The sequence below is a fragment of the Ursus americanus genome, chromosome 20 (assembly GCF_024610735.1).
Source record: "Ursus americanus isolate L20-20 chromosome 20, mUrsAme1.1.p, whole genome shotgun sequence".
NCBI lineage: Eukaryota > Metazoa > Chordata > Mammalia > Carnivora > Ursidae > Ursus > Ursus americanus.
In genome coordinates, this window is record NC_142146.1 from 19815080 (window position 1) to 19832430 (window position 17351).

Consider the following 17351-nt stretch of genomic DNA (forward strand, 5'->3'; position numbering starts at 1 on the left):
CAGTGATGTCAGTGTCTTCCATGAAATGCCAGTTGGGTCTCTGAATGTTAGACTGGATTCTGAATATCATTTTATAAGAAAAGAAAATGGTGTCCCACTTGAATAATTATTCTTTTCTTAGGGGCGCAGGTACGCCAAAATAAGGAAGATAACTCTAGTAAGATTTCATTCATTAACTTATTCATTTTTTCATATACTGATTCGTTCAAAAACTACTAATTGGGTATCCACTATATACCAGTGAATAAGACAAATATATATTCTCTGACCTCATGGAGCTTACATTTTTTTTGCAGGCAGAGGGAAACAGAAGATAAATAACCTCATATTTCAAATTTTGGATCGTATCCTGCCTATGAGATCAATTGAGTTGGTCACAAATTGCTTTTGTGACTGTTTCTTTAGTGAACAAACTAGACTAGAATTAATTTCGGCTTCATTCTACCACACTTCTTAAGCATGTTATTTTACCAAACCGTTCGTTCAGGTGTGTGTGTGTGTGTGTGTGTGTGTGTGTGTGTGGACATGAATCAATATAAAACATTTCTCATTATGTGTTTTAACTTTGAAAAATAGTGAAATGTTTAAAATACAGAAATAAATGACTTTGAATCGTAATGCATGCTATGAAAGGCTAAGAGGCTAAGACAGAAAACAATAACATGTTGGGATGAGCACTGGGTGTTATACGCAACTATTGAATCATTGAACGCTACATCAAAAACTAATGATGTACTCTATGTTGGCTAACTGAACATAATAATGAAAAAATAAAATAACATTTAAATGTCACATTTAAACAAAAAAAAGGAAATCACAAAAAACATCCAGTGCAGGGAGACAGAACCAACACTATTGTATGGTCAGACATGGCCTTTCTGAAGAGAGGAAGCCAGCAAGACAGAGTAGATGAGCCTTCCAGACAAAGGGAATTAGAAATGCAAAGGTTCTGAGGGGGCGCCTGGGTAGCACAGTCGTTAAGCGTCTGCCTTTGGCTCAGGGCGTGATCCGGCGTTCCGGGATCGAGTCCCACATCGAGTCCCACATCGAGTCCCACATCGAGTCCCACATCGGGCTCCTCTGCTGGGAGCCTGCTTCTTCCTCTCCCATTCCCCTGCTGTGTTCCCTTTCTTGTTGGCTGTCTCTCTGTCACATAAATAAATAAAATCTTTAAAAAAAAAAAAAAAAAGAAATGCAAAGGTTCTGTTTGGGGCCTGAATACCTGGGGTGTGGCAGTGTGGCAACCAAATGGAAAAGAAAATGGACAGTTTTCTTCCTCCTTAGGAAGGAAAATTCTAGAATTTTTGGTTGATTGCAGAACAAAAACAAAAGAGAGGCATGAACCTATTCCAGAAACACAGATAGATTTCACTTCAAAGACATGGAAAATCCCCAAATTCTTCATAGGAGGAAAACACATATTCAACTGAAATCAGCAAACATTTATTAAATTTTTACCATGGCAAACAATTACACATGGTGAATTCAAAGATGAACAAGAGTAGGTAGGGTTCTAAACACACATATACACGAAAGACCAAAGATAACAATTTAATTATTAAGAAAAGTCAGCCATTCTCCTTTTTAAAAAGTCCTATTCCACATACACCAAATTTATTTTTCTCTGTTTGGCTTTATAACAAAGATTTCATTCACTCCAGGATGGTTGCTGCCCAATTAGATAACAGGATGCCTTCTGCCTAATTAGATTATCTGCCCTGATCTATATTTCAGAAGGTAGGGATGTTCTGTATCCAAAGGTTATTTTATATTCTAGGACCTCAAACAAAGCTTTGCAAAGAGACTCATGAGCTCTGTCACACTCTAATCCTTCCCCCTAAGACTCCCAAATTCTTTCATAGAACCCTGAATTCTAAAGCCAACACTCTGATAGTAGTTGTGCCCATGTTTGTAACAAATTTACTATTGTTGTTATTGATTTTATCATTATTATTGTAATACGCTCTATCTCCTTGATATCACACTCAGTTCAGCGGCCCAAGCTCCTTCTACCGTCCCAAGCATCTGTTCCCCTACCTTCCTGAAAACTTTGAGCCTGCAACCTCTTCCAAACTTAACCTCCCACTTCCTTTGCTCATTGGGGAGAACTCACAGAGGCCGCCGCAGTAGCACAAAAGCTATTTCAGCGATTGCCAATATATACCACTGTCCTGAATGACTGCAGTGGACTGTGGGCTCTCAGGCCACTGGCAAGTAGTCTGGAACCCGGAGACAACGTTCTGCACTCTAGCTCCAGGCAGCCAGGGTCTAGTAAAAGCTGTGAGTATGGACAGAGCAAAGTCTCTGGGAAATTCTTGAAGGATCCTTTAAGCAAAAGTTTTGGAACGCGGTAATTTGTAGTTGTATCAAGAGCCCACTAAATGTTCATATTCCTTGAAGCAATAATTTGAGAATCTTCTGGAATGGTTTTGAAAATTTTTCCTAAAGATATAATCCAGAATTCAGAAATAGATTTTGGCACAGAAATGTTATGTGTGGCCTTATTTATATTTGAAAATCAACCAAATATATATCGATAGGAGAATGTTAAACACATATTGTTATATTTATATAATAGACTATTTAAAGTCACTAAAAGGGCTATTTATAAAGAGATTATAGTGTAGCAAAATGGTCAAGTTATAATGTTCGGTGGAAAAGGATAAAAATTGGAATTTATGATACAATTTCAACCATATCTAAAAATAAACAAGAACTCTCATAGGAGATTTCCACTCCTTATGATGAGAAAAAAGAGAATGATATGTAATCATGGTTTGCTTTAAAAAAATGTGACCTTTTTTTTTTTAGAACCAGATGTGATAACGTAGTTAATTGGCTCATAATATTGATTGCTAAATTTTGTCAATTAACTTTTTGTATAGAGAAAACCATTTACATGCAAATTCTAGTTGTCTTTAGAAGTGTCAATAGCCTCCAAAGCCCCGCAGGGTTACAAGTTACAACATTGTACTGCATGGTGACTAATATAATAATAAAAAAATTTAAAAATAAAAATAAAAAAACAAGTTACAACATTGTATTTTATGATCTACAAGGTTAGAGTGAGGGACTTATTCAAGGATACTGAGCTACAGACTGGCAAAAAAGAGCTTTACCCTGACACTGTATTTTTTTACCCACTTGTCGAACTATTTGCTATGCCTTAGGAAAAAACAAATGAGATAGGCTACTCTGCTGATCACCTTGAAAATTTGGTGGTAGAGCAGTGCCCATCTCTACAGGTCAAATTGGTCGGCTGCACACAGGCAAATACTAAGAAAACTTTTGCTCCTCTGTTTTGGAGAGTTTTTCCTTTGTTCCCCAGCCCCGTTAATAATTTCTGCTCACAGAGAGTCTATATTTATGACAACCTAATCATCTTGGCCCGCGCCCTGTGTCTCCGTGTGAGTCTCCCGTGGAAGGCAGCTTTATAGAGACCACACTGTTGACAGATTCATGCCTCCTACCCGTGGGTGGTCAGAGGTAGGGAAATCTGAGCTTTCTCTCCCAGGCCTGTCATGTGCCAGGAAATTTAGATTCAGGGAGCTGTTATCTATTACAGCTATGAGCCTCCCCAAAACCAGAATTACAGGTAACTAATATTCCTTTTGCATGCCAAAGCAAACCCCAAACTTTTAATCCCCAAATAACTGGGCTATTAATATTAAAATGGTTTCTTTTATATAGTATGTGTAACCATTTGTTAGTCTCGAGGCCAATGCAATAAAAACATCACGGAAGGTCTTTAACTCTGAAGCACATCTAAATGAAAAGAGGGAGGACGTATGCTATCTGCTGGAAAAGACTCTGAAGGAGTTAGCCCATCACCGAGATAGACTCAGATTTCTTGGGCGCCAACTCGGCCTTAGAAAAAAGTTCTGAAAAGATTTAGTAGAGGGAGCCAAAGCTGGATTAAAGCAAGGCAAACCTGATTTTGAATCCTGCATAGAATTGGGTGTCCTTGGGTTAGTTCCCAAACTTTTCTGACCCTTTCTTTCCTCGCTTAAACAATGGGGCTCACAATAAATACTTTTCACAGTGATATAGGGGAAATAATATAATGGATGTGAAACACTTGGCTTTTGTGGTGTGCATATCACATACCTATTTATCTCCTGATTAAAGCATATCAAAATGCTTCCAACCCGTTGTTATCAGTTGGCACTTAAAGGAAAATGTACTTCTTTTCATTTGATAGTTAGAATGCAACATGCAAATGGTCATGTTGAACCTGGCTTGGGATCAGTTACCACCTATAAACAGATACTAATATCGATACCTGTACCACCATCGCCCTTGACCTCATCGCACACATGCAACTTCTATTGCCAGCAGAAACCCCAACACCAGTGTATTGATGTTACATGCACATTTCCACCCAATACTGCCATATACAGCCCACCTGCATATGCTCATTCCTACCTCCACCTCCTTTGCAATCCATAGAAATGATTTTCCAGGTAATCCGTCATAGCAGTAAATGCCTGTATGTAACTACACATGGAAGAGACTTGTTTTGAAAAAATAAAAAATAAATATATATATATATACTTTTTATGTATTATACATAAATTATTATGTATTATACATAAATTTTATATTTATGTATTATACATAAATATATGTATATATTAGTATATATTTATATATATATGGGAGGATAGAATTGTGTGAGCAAGTTCAATATAACATGTTGGAAGAGAGATTATGATGTTGAGAAAAAGAAAGAAAGTGGGTAGATTTAGGAGACATATTCCTGAATAAGAAGCAAATTGTAGCCTTTGGGATGTAAAATGTATGCCAGCTACGTTGACAGCAGTGCTTCTCAAACTTTAGCATGAACTTGACTCACAGAAGGGCCTTGGATTCCCTGTCCCTTACTCCCAGAGCTTCTGATTCAGTAGGTCTCAGTGGGGCCAGATAATCTGCGGTCCTAACAAGTTTCCAGATGATGCTGATGCTGCTGGTTCAGGAAGCCACTCTGAGAACCACTGATCTATATAATTCGAAAGTGAATTTAGGAGCTTTTCATCTTTTTCTGTGGTCCAGAATAGTTTTTTTTCCTCCAAGTTTTTATTTAAATTTCAGTTGGTTAATGTTCAGTATTAGTTTCAGGTATACATCAGAGTGATTCACCACTTCCATACAACACCCGGTGCTCACCCAGCAAGTGTGCTCCTGAATCCCCATCACCTATTTCACCCATCCCCTCGCCCACCTTCCCTCTGGTAACCAGCAGGTTGTTCTCTATAGTTAAGAGTCTGTTCTTGGTTTGTCTCTCTTTTTTTCTCCCTGTTTTTTAAATTCCACATATGAGTGAAATCATAGGGTGTTTGTCTTTCTCTGACTTATTTCGCATAGCATTATACTCTCTAGCTCCATCCATGTTGTTGCAAATGGCACGATTTCATTCCTGTTGATGGCTAAGTAATATTCCATTGTACATATATATACCATTTCTTTATCCATTCACCAGTTGTTGAACGTTTGGGCTCTTTCCATAATTTAGCTATTGTTGATAATGCTGCTATAAACATCAGGGTGCAGGTATCCCTCCAAATTCGTATTTTTGTATCTTTTGGGTAAGTGGTCCAGAACAGTTTAAATAATATTGGAATCATCTGTTCTTTAATAGGTAGTTGGACCCCAGCTGCGAAATTGCTTCATCCTGGTATTCCCCCTGCCCCAACACACCCTTTTCAATGACAGAATTTTAATCACTGTTTCAATCTCTTTTTATTAAATTTTTCTAGTTCTTCTTGGGTTAGTTAATTCCTATTTTGTTAAGAAATAATCCATTCTCTCTAGAATTTCACATTGATTGCAATAGGATTTAATGTAGTACTTCTTATAATTACTTTCATGTTTGTGTATGTTTCTTCTTTTCAATTCCAATATTTTCCTCTCTTCTTCCCCTAATCATATTCATGCACTGGTTTTATATTTTATAAAAGAAACAGCTTTTGCATTTATTTGTTCTTTCTACCATTTTTGTTTTCCACTTCGTTCATTTCAGTATTTATCTTTACTAACTCCTTCTTCATACTTTACTTAGGGTTATCCTTTTGTTCTTCATGGAATTTCTTAGTATCAGCACTGTGTTCGTTTATTATGAATCTCTCAATCACAAAGCTGTCATAACTATAAGCTATACATTTTCCTCTGAATATAGCTTTAACTATGTTCCCGTAAGCTTTGGTAGAAAATAAATATTTTCCTTTTCATTGGTTCTAGGTAGTTTATAATTAAAATTTTGCTTCTCTCACTAACCGTAGAGTTATTTTGAAGGAAGTTTTTTTTTTCAAGTAGTTAAGATTGACTAGCTATTGCTTTCTTATTTAATATCAACTTTATTTGCTTATGATCAAAGATTATGGTCTATTAAAATATCTACTTTGTAAAGTAAGTTTAAAATTTTCATTCAGCCTTTTAATTTTTTTATTTATCAATGTTCCATTGTGATGCAAGGTCTGTGCAGAAATCTGTTAGATTATGTGGCGTATGTGTTTCAAATCTTTACATCCTTTCTTATATTTGGGCTCCCTTGATCAATTCTGAAAATTCCAAATCATTTCCTAAAGCCAATGTTACCTTTATTCCAAAACCTGAGAAACAAAATACAAACCAAAAACCCATGCACCAATTTCACTTATACATATAGATGCAAACTTCTAAATAAAATAATCCAGAAGGACCCCAAAAGAATAATGTTATGACCAAGGACTTGCTCCTGGAGCATAAATATAATTAAAAATCAGGAGCGTGATCAGAATAATTTGTCTCATCAATAGAAAAGATTATAACAATACATGTGGAAAAAGCTTTTGTAAAATTCAGGCATTTTTAATTTCTTAAAAAAAAACTTATTTACTTTCTATTTCTCTTTTACTTAAATATGATAACCTTAATTACTTTCTGTTCCAGGGATGAGGGCATGGACATCTTTGGGGACCTTCTCTGTGCCTACCACAAACATTTGAAAGGAGATTTAGGAGAATATTTTTATAACCAGATGTCAGGGAAATGTGTATAATCAGCAGGGAACCAACTCATAAAGGATAAAGGAAAAGATGAGCATACCGTACCATGTAATTTGTTTTAATTGTATGACCAAACATATCATAAACAAACTCTAAAGAAATATGCTAGATGTCTTCCAACATGTGGCAGACAACATGTTCACGTCTGCATTCTTACAGTGGTTATAAGAATTATTAGGGGGAAAAAATTTGGAAAATGGGGGAAAGATCTGAATAGTCAATTCACATGAAAGCAAATCCAAATGGCCAATAAAACTACATGAAAATATGTTCAACCTCAGTAGTTTTCAGAAAAACACAAGTTTATGGTAACAATGAGTATATTAATTCCCTAAAGATGCCATAATGAATTACTACAAACTTGGTGGCTTAAAACAATAGACATGTATTCTCATAGTCCTGAGGGCGAGAAGTCCAAAATCAAGGTCAGGACCATGCTCCATCCAAAGGCTCTACGGGAGAATATACCCTTTAGTCTTCCAGGGTCTGGTGGCTCTAGCTGTTCATTGGCTGGTGGCTCTATCACTCCAGTCTCCACCTCCTTCTCCACATGGCTCTCTTCTCCCTGTGTCTCTCTCCTGTGTGTCTCTTATGAAGATATTTATTGAATTTAGGGCCCACTAGATAATCCACAATGATTTCATCTAGATATCCTTAGTTATATCTCAAAGACCCTTTTTCCATTGAGGTCATATTTATAGATTCTGGGAATTAGGACATGGACATAGCTTTTGGGGGGAGAGGGGCTACCATTCACCCACTGAAATAAGATACTAACCCTCCCATCAAACTGGTAAAAATTTTAAAAGAGCGCTAATATTCACCATTGTGGTGGATGGAGAGATGGAGGTGGGGGGAGGGGGATCTCATACACTGCTAAGGTCTTGTGAATTTCTGAAAAACAATCTAGCAAAGTCTTAATGCAAACACACACACACACACACACACACACACACATATCATATATTACATGACTCAGCTTCTGGGAAACTAGCCCATAAAAATAAAAACATCAGTATGCAAGATTTTGTACACAAGAATGTTATTGCATCATTATTGTGGTGAAGGAAAGAATCTGGAAACAAAATGAATGCCCAGCAATCAGGGAATGATTGAAAAACATTGTGGTACACCTATACCATGGATATGTATATATAAGAGATTTGAGAAATATGTGGGAGGAGAAGTATCAGCTTTTATTGTGGGCGGAGTGATTGGTAGATGGTGCTAGAAGTCACGTTGGAGGTTTTAAGTGGAAAAGATTTCTTTCTTTTGAGTCACAATGCCTGGGATCCTGTATAAACTTCTTGATTCCCTAATTCTCAGTATAACTGAGCAGAGTCACATGTCACCAGCCACCCTGCATCTGCGACTGTCAGCCTTGGGTAGGAGGCCACCCCTGCTCACCTCTCAAGCTTCTTGATCCTGTGAGTAGATCGCACATTCCAGAAGGAGCAAAGTGTTTGGGTTCCGCTCCCCTGACGCATAGTGAGAATATTGTTTTGTGATTTGACTGGACAGACACAGAGATGTAATCAGTGGCTTTTGACAGAGTCATTGCTGAGTAAGTGAGAAAGTTCTGCGACGTTTAGTCCAGGAACTGAGAGGCAGTGTTGTTGGGATGTTCCATTCAAAGATGTCTTGGCCGGGCTTCCTGTAATTGCCCCAGAATATTTTGAGCAATGGGAACACATTGAAAAAGGTACACAGCTTTTTTCCTCCAGAAAAAAACCACATGCATTCAAAGGTATAAACTCTGGTATGTTTGCTTTAAAAAAAAAAAAAAAAAGCACACTTGCCCAGAAAACTCAAGGCTTCCTGGAATCTCTATTAAGAATTCAGATGTACTGATGATAAATTTCTAAATACCTTAATTTCAGCCAATACTGTTAACAAGTAGAAAAAAGAGGAACGATGTGTGTGTGTTCATAGGAACTATTTTTTAAAAATTGCGGGGAAATGCAGTTTCACCTAGTAATCTGAAAACCTGAGATCAGATAGTTTATTGATCCTTTCAGACTGCTTGCACACTATGTGGTATCGAACGTCAGGTCTGCGTTAACTCCAGAATACTTAGAAATATTCAAAAATAAGTTATCACCTCAAATCTCTTGAATAGCATCCAAGGATCAAGTAACTCTTCCCAGAGACCTACCCTGCCCGGGCTCTTGAAAGCCCTTCTTATTTTTAGAGAAAACTTGGGTATAATGCATGATTCATAGTTTCTTCCTCTATATTTTAATCTTATTCTACAGTGAATATAAATTACTTTCCTAATCAGAAAAATACTACATTAACTAAAAACTCATCTATGTGATTTGAGAATTACAGTTCATAAAGTATTTTTGGAGTAGATTTTTAAAGAAACAGCCAAACGAGTTACAATCCATAATCAGAATTTCATAGCATGAATGCCTGGAGACCTTTCTTCATGCTGGTATTTATAGGAGATTAAACTCTCAATTAGTTACAAACATGAGAGACACTGTGCAGCACAGGGGAAAGGCCTTCTGTGTAACAGGGACCTAAAGCCAAATGTGGCAATTCGCTTCCTCTCTAAGCCTCCGTTTACTCATTTGTTAAGTAGAGATGACAATAATTCTTACTTTTGCAGAGCTGTTAGAAGACTTAGGGTTAGAGCGTCGGAAAATTGCACCCAATAACTAACAATATATGAAAATCTGGGAAAATATTTCTTTCTCGTGTTCTTCCTTGTTTTATTTTTTTTTATTTTTATTTTTTAAAGATTTAATTTATTTATTCGACAGACATAGAGACAGCCAGCGAGAGAGGGAACACAAGCAGGGGGAGTGGGAGAGGAAGAAGCAGGCTCATAGCAGAAGAGCCTGATGTGGGGCTCAATCCCAGATCGCCGGGATCACGCCCTGAGCCGAAGGCAGACGCTCAACTGCTGTGCCACCCAGGCGCCCCTCTTCCTTGTTTTAAAAACCCATGAGCAAGAGCAATACAAGTTGGATTAGGCCATATGTCTTCAAAATACTCTGCTGGCCCATTAATTATCTCTCAATAATTATTTGCATCTAAATAGACCCACTGTACTACAGTGTGATCATGGGAACAAATAAAACTTTTTAATGAGAAGAAGTGATATTAGAGATCAGATCTGTGGTTCCCATGGGGCCTGGGTCATGCCTGTAAGGAAGGCTCCTGGATGACTGGGAAGCCTCAGGGTTTTTATTTGTGTGCTGATTACATAGTTTATATATTTACATCCCCTGTATGTGTCTATAAGTGTGTTACGCTTTAATAAAAAGTGGAAACCAAAAAAAGAAAAAAGCAAAGGGGTGTCCCAGAAAGTATCACCTATATAGTATTGAATGGACCTCATTCTTCTTTTTTCATCTTTCTCACATTTCATATACACATCAGAGGAGAAGTCAAAATGAGTACATTAGAACACAGGTTTTCAACTAAGGCTGGGCACGAGGGTGGCTTTGGCGTTTTTTTTTTTTTTAAAGTAAACATCAAGGGGCACCTGGGTGGCTCAGTCGATTGAACATCCAACTCTTGGTTTCAGCTCAGGTCATGATCTCAGGGTTGTAGGATCGAGCCCCACATTGGGCTCCATGCTCAGCAAGTAGTCAGCTTAAGATTGTCTTTTTCTAACCCCTCCCCCAGCACACACACATGCTCTCTCACACACACTCTTTCTCTCTAAAATAACTGAATACATCTTAAAAAAAAAAAAAAAGGCAAACATCAAGATCTGCCCACCCCTAGAGATGATGATTCTCTGGATCTGGGGGTGAGGCCCGGAAATCTGTGTTTTTTAACTCCAAAATTAGGAATATTAGACTCCTCTCAAGTCTAACACAGAGGTTCCTAAACTTTGCTGCATTTTGGAATCACCCAGGGAGTTTAAAAATATTAAGGGCTGGATCCCATCCTTAGATCTCCTAATTTAATTGTCTGGGAAGTAACTAGGGCATCCAGATTTTTTTTCCTGGGCATCTAAATTTTTAAAAGCTCCCCCACATGATTCCAATGTACAGCATTTATGAACGACTATCTAAAACAGAGGGAAGGAGCTTGGAAAGCTCTCACAGGTGTTTATGAACAGCAGTGAAAACACGGAGGGAATCTCAACTCATCTAATTGGCAAACACCAAATCTGCTACCACTCCATCCACCATTTTCCTTGGCCTGTGGCTTTCACATAAGGAAAACATTTACTGTATGTTTCTATAATGAGTATGTATTTGTTTGTAGGGCCTTAATATCCTGTCTAAGTCGTCATCCTTTTAGCCCGTGCATTTCTACATGGCAGGGCGAGGGCGGGATAACTGCTCGTACAGACAACTAAGTACAGCAGTTCAATGGACAATCACAAGAATGCCGAAATTGCTTTCTGCGCGTCGCCAGAGACGCAGACGCCAGCATTTTATATCTCATCTGCCCCAGTGAATTCACTGTAGGAAAAGAAAATGCAAGAAACAAGCTCTTCCTGGAGCCCAAGAGGTTTCACAGAGGTTAGCATTAGACTCTCCCCAGTAAGGTTTGTATTCCAAGATTCTGTCACTCTGGTGATGAAAAATGCTTCTATTTTGATTGGGAACTCAATGCTCCATATGCCTACGCTCCATGTTTATACAAATTCTTAACTCTTTTCCTCCTCTCTGACTCATGGATCCTACCTTGTACCCAGTCCCTTCAAAAGACTGCTTCTCAGGGTGCCTGCGTGGCTCAGTTGGTTAAGCATCTGACTCTTTTTTTTTTTTTTTTTTTTTTTATTTGACAGATGTGACAGCCAGCGAGAGAGGGAACACAAGCAGGGGGAGTGGGAGAGGAAGAAGCAGGCTCATAGCGGAGGAGCCTGATGTGGGGCTCGATCCCATAACGCCGGGATCACGCCCTGAGCGGAAGGTAGACGCTTAACCCGCTGTGCCACCCAGGCGCCCCAAGCATCTGACTCTTGGTTTCAGCTCAAGTCATAATATCAGGGTTGTGACATCGAGCCCTGCTTTGGGCTCCATGCTCAGCACAGAGTCTGCTTGAGATTCTCCCTCTCCCTCTGCCCCTCCCCCCACTCATATTCTCTCTTTAAATAAATAAATAAAATCTTTTAAAAACAAGAAAAGAGTTCTTGTCTCAGATATGCCTTAGAATCTCCTTTACTATATCCAAGAGGTGGACCTAAGTAGGATTGGAAAGGGTAGGGCTCTTGTCATTTATCAAGGAAGTGGAAGTTGCCCTTAAAATAAGCAAAAATCCAGAACCCAAAGTTCGAGTCATTTTGCCTATTGGAGAAATAGTTTAGCTAAGAGACTCTTTAGTGAGAGGTGGCAAAATCAGCTCTAATGTCTTACGTTGTTCTCATAAACTTCAGCATAAATCTTCTGTACAGCCCTATTCAACAGCCATCCCTGAAGGAACCATGTTCCTCTGTCAGAAATGCCCTCCTCCATCCTTGATACCTTAATACACTCCTGTTTTATGATAACTCATTTCTAAAACCTTCCCTAGCTGGCCAGGAATTGAGGATGAAGATTTGCTCTCTCCTTGTATTCTTACCACACACCATTCACATATTGATTGTAAGATGTGTCATGGTGTGTTGTATTTACCTTCTGGCCAGGCTCCTCTTTTAGACCTGGGCTCTTCTTAAAGAAGGAGGGAAATTTACTCAACTCCCTGGCCTCAGAACTTAGTCCGGGGCCTTGGCACGTGGTAGGAATCACACCACCTAATTACAGCAGATGATGCTTGGCAAATGAATTGCCCATCCTGACAGCATGGCCATATTTATTAGCAGAAGCTTTGGACAGTAAAGCTTCTAACTGAAGCTGACATTATCCTAAAATAGGAAGCCACATCAATGCCACCTTTTGACTCGATGTCAGCTCTCATTCCATCCAAATAACTCTGGACTCTCCAACGGGGCCCTAATGGAAGATCAAAGAGGCTCTTAAGACTTGATCCTTTTCTCTACTTCAAGTAGTGGGTTAATGCTACAGGTTAATTCTAAGCTCTCGACTCTAAGCTGAAATGGCAATGGAGGCATATCTGACCTTTAATTCTAAGTGAAATAAAAAGACAATGGAGTTGGAGAGGTGAAGGTACAAAGGAGAAAACTAAGTGGTAAGTTGGGGTAGTGTTTACCACTTAGATAAGAACAGATCTAGACCATCAACCTGTGCTGTCTAGGACTAGAGCCACCAGCCACGGGGGGGGGCTATTTAATTTAAATGTAAATTGACAAAATAAAACAAATTAAACATTCATTTCCTCAGTCACACTAGCCACTTTCAAATGCTCAGTAGCCACATGTGGCTAACGGCTCCCATTTTGGACAGTGCAGATGAAGAGCATTGCCATTATCCCAGTAAGTCCTATTAGACATCACTGGATTAATCCCATCCTTTTACAGATGGGAAGCCTGAAGGCTGGGGAAGGTTAGTGACTAGCCACAGACACACAGTAGGCCGATGCCTGGGACCCAGACCTCAGGAATCCCAGGCTGACCTTCCAACACTCCATGCTGGGAGATTCGCCCACTTTTGCTCTCTAATTTGTGTGAGTCAAAGAAAATGAGAAAGGCTAGTGAATTCCATTGAATTCAAAAGTACAAAGTAGCCACCTGTGCTGTTATACTAAGACATACTGAAAGAAAATTTCTGAATAAAAAGTACAGGTATAGTAATTATCTTAAATGGAAAACTTCTGAACAAAACTTGTCTTTATATTATACTTAAAACACTAAGCTATGTGGTCTTAAAAAGCATCATCTAATCACTCAACTTAATATCAGGTCAGGAAATTGCACACTAATCAATAATCCCGTGCACGTATGTGTAGCTATTTAACTGCCTGCTTTCGTATAATAATTACACGTTGTTGCGCCACGAAATATTACCTCCGGAAAATTCACATTTTCATCTTCTGAGTATACATTATTGTGGTTAGAGCTGTCACACAGCGTGCATTGACATAAATTATTTGGCTTTTCAAAATGTTGCTTATGCTTATATATGTTCAGATTTCTTTCTTATATCTTGAGGTGGCTTCGACAATACAATGTGCCCATGTACGCCCTCCTCTAAAGAATATCAGTTTTCTTTATACATTTAAACCGGGTTTCCAAGAACCACGGTGGTAAGTTTTCAGACTTGTGGCAACATTTAAAATAGGACTCTGTGTTGGGATGCCTGCGTGGCTCAGTTCGTTAAGCGTCTGCTTTTCGCTCAGGTCATGATCCCAGGGTCCTAGGATCAAGTCTCACATGGGGCTTTTTGCTCAGCGGGAAGCCTGCTTTTCCCTCTGCCTGCCACTCCCGCTGCTTGTGTGCTCGCTCTCTCTCTCTCTGACAAATAAATAAATAAAATCTTTAAAAATTTTTAAAAAGTAAATTAAGTAAATAAAGTAGAATTATGTGAGAAATTTGAGTCGGTGCCATAGGTTCAGGGACATTTTTTGGTCATGACTTTTCAGAAGGCTAACAGGGATTTTTCTTGAATTTGAAGATAATTTATCTTTTTACTTTTGAGTAAGAACATCTCTATCCTGTTTCCTTTCACGCCTTGGATGACTGTGCTGAGAGCCAGTCACTTATTAGAAAGCAATGTACAGCTCGTGTGAAGGGGACATTTCGTCTCTAGTGACTGGAGGCACACGTCCACAGTGTTTGTGTGATTTGACTGGCAGTGCGGGCTTTGCAGTGTGGTTGGATGGAGGTGTGAGTGTCCCCAAACTCTGGGAACAGCTCAACAGCTTCGCTGATTTAACAACACGTCACAGCGTTCTCCAGTCCATCCAGGCATCAGAGTGTCTGGAAGTCACGATCCTTGTTCAGAGCACCCCAACACAGTGATACAGGGAACTTGCAAAGATAACCAATGGAATTTTGGGGGAAATCACTAATATTTTATACTTGATTCTGGGACAGACCCAGGAGGGTAGCATGTACAAAAAAACTAGGAGAAAGAAACAAAAGAAAATTTTGCAGCTAAGAAGTTCTATCAAACGATATCTTTTTTTTTTAGAAAATTGGTAAAATTTGGTGTTTTTTAAATAAATTAAAATACTTAACTTTGGCAAAACTTCCATTTTTGCATTGAAATGCCCCCGTGTAATTTATGGGACATGGATGTTTTATGTGGCCTGGGAACCTTGACATAGATCAGTGAAAGGGCCAGGAAGCCAAGGGAACTGGTCCCAATTTGCAGCTAGATTCCCGTGTTGATGGTATTCTGGTATTGTTTTGCCAGAGTGTACTTATAGTATTATTTACACAAAGTCGTAACACTTGTTACCCTTATGATACTCCACGTGAAACGTCTTACAGCTATTATCTAACTCAACCCTCACAAACACTCTATGAGATGGAACGACGTGATCCTATCTTACTGATAAGGAAACAGGTCGAGAGAGGTGAGGCAAACTGCCCGCGGTTGCACAGCTAGTGAGTGAGGGAGCTGCATTTGAACCCCGGACATCCTGACTTCAAAACTGCTACAAGCTATTGCCCCTCAAAGAAAGCCCAAGGAGAGCCTTGGCTTACCAGGCTCAGGACTTCTGGAAGACTTTGGGCTACCAAGCCAGACAACCATGTTCTACAGCATTCTGTTGGTTTTCAATTCCTTCCCCTGCTCCCCTCTCTGTCAAATTACAAAAAGGGAATAATTTAATCAAACTAAATGAACATTTCACCAAAATCTTTTTCCCAGAACTTTTGGAGAAATTCCAGCAAGAAGTTTTAAATCTTAGTGAAACGCATTTTGCCAGAGTAGCTGTCCTTGAACACAAGAGAAAGAGAAGGTTTCTGAAAGAACTGTGAAAATGAGAGCAAGAATCTACAAAATCTTCCGAAGAGTGGTTCAAGGGCCTCTAGTCCACTCCTTGTGTTCTGAATTTTTGGTTTATGGCTAATTTTGCAAATAGCTTCAAAGCAAGTTGCTCTCCTTCCTTTATTGATTTTTAAATCTAACATTTAATTATCCTGTTACAACTGTAGTTGGGATGAGGTCACTGACTTTTTTATCAACTAGATTTATTGGCTACCTGATATTTGCCAGATACAGTGCTGAGAACCAGCGATTCACAACTGAGGGCAAGATGGTTCCTGGCCCTGAGCAGGGGAGTTGACCGTCGCTGGGGAGAGGAGCAAAGAGCAAAGTGGTGCACTTAATGCAACGCGTGGGGACTCAGGGAAAGGAACCAATATCTGCATCTCGTTCAGAGCCCTGCTTATGTCCAAAATACAAGTTATACACATCCCTAATGCCCCTAAGGGCTGAAAGGCATCGTTTTTGTAGAAACTGTGACCATGGAGTTCTTTAAAAAGTGTTTTATTAAAAGTGATGCATGCTTATAGTAAAAAAAAAAAAAATTAATGACATTGAGAAGTTCAGAAGGACATCAAATAAAATGTAAAAACCTCCTCCCCTCCTCCCAGTCCTACTCCCTGCAGGTCACCACTAGTAAAAATTTTTTGTCTACCTTATCAAAACTTTTGCGTGCACAGCATTTCTACTATACACACACATACACACAAATATACATTTTGCACAAACTGGATTATATTCTGTATATCACACTATGCCTTACTCTTTCTTTAAAGAAAACAAAATAAAACAAGCTTTGACACCTTTCCATACCTCTCCATACATTTCACACGTAACAGGTGTTATGATTTCGTGTAAATAATACTGTAAACAGACTCTATTCCCTCTCATTCTTTTTAATAGCCACATATTAGTCTGTAGTACAATTAATGCACCAACACTTATTTATGGGGTCTTCTGCTGATGAACATTTACACAGCCACAGTGAAGACATCTATCTGAATGAATGTGTCTGTGGGTTAAATTCCAAGAGGGGCATTGCAAAGTCAAAGGATATGTGCTGGAGTTTTGAGAGATATTGCCAAAATGCTGGACTGATTTGCACCCTATTGACAGGATGTAAGAGAGCCACCGTTTTCTTTCACACAAAATACCCCTGACAATAACCCGTGTATTCACAGAGAGCCTGATGGAGCTTTGAAAGCAAGAAGTGGGCACCTCATATTTGAGACAGATGTAAGCAGAGTGCTGTGTCACTTGCTAATGAGAGAAAAGGCAGAGCCACGATCCAAAAGGCCTCCGTTTTCTGGAGTCCTTCTAAAGGACTGCTGTGCCTTGGGAATTTAGTTTAAGTGTTTCCTTGAACTTCCGGTTCAGGTACAACTTGGCTTCTCATCTTCTGTTGCAGGAGGAAAAGGAAAACAGGAACCTATTTTGTGGATCTCTCTTAGTTGGGTAAGGCTGTCTGGGGGGAAAGTGTGATTAATCACAGGTGACGAGGACAAGT

The 17351-nt window shown here is 39.1% G+C and overlaps 1 protein-coding gene across 17 annotated transcripts in view; it reads left to right on the plus strand.

Annotated features, from left to right (window-relative positions):
• Positions 1 to 17351, plus strand: part of THRB (thyroid hormone receptor beta) — a 379102-nt gene that overhangs the window by 184859 nt on the left and 176892 nt on the right. For 2 of the 17 annotated variants that reach the window (XM_087870163.1, XM_087870162.1), the window contains one exon: positions 17253 to 17299. The exons of the other annotated variants lie outside the window; for them this stretch is intronic. The gene's annotated coding sequence lies outside the window, so the exon portion shown is untranslated. The remainder of the gene's footprint in view (positions 1 to 17252; positions 17300 to 17351) is intronic. 17 annotated transcript variants of the gene reach the window in all.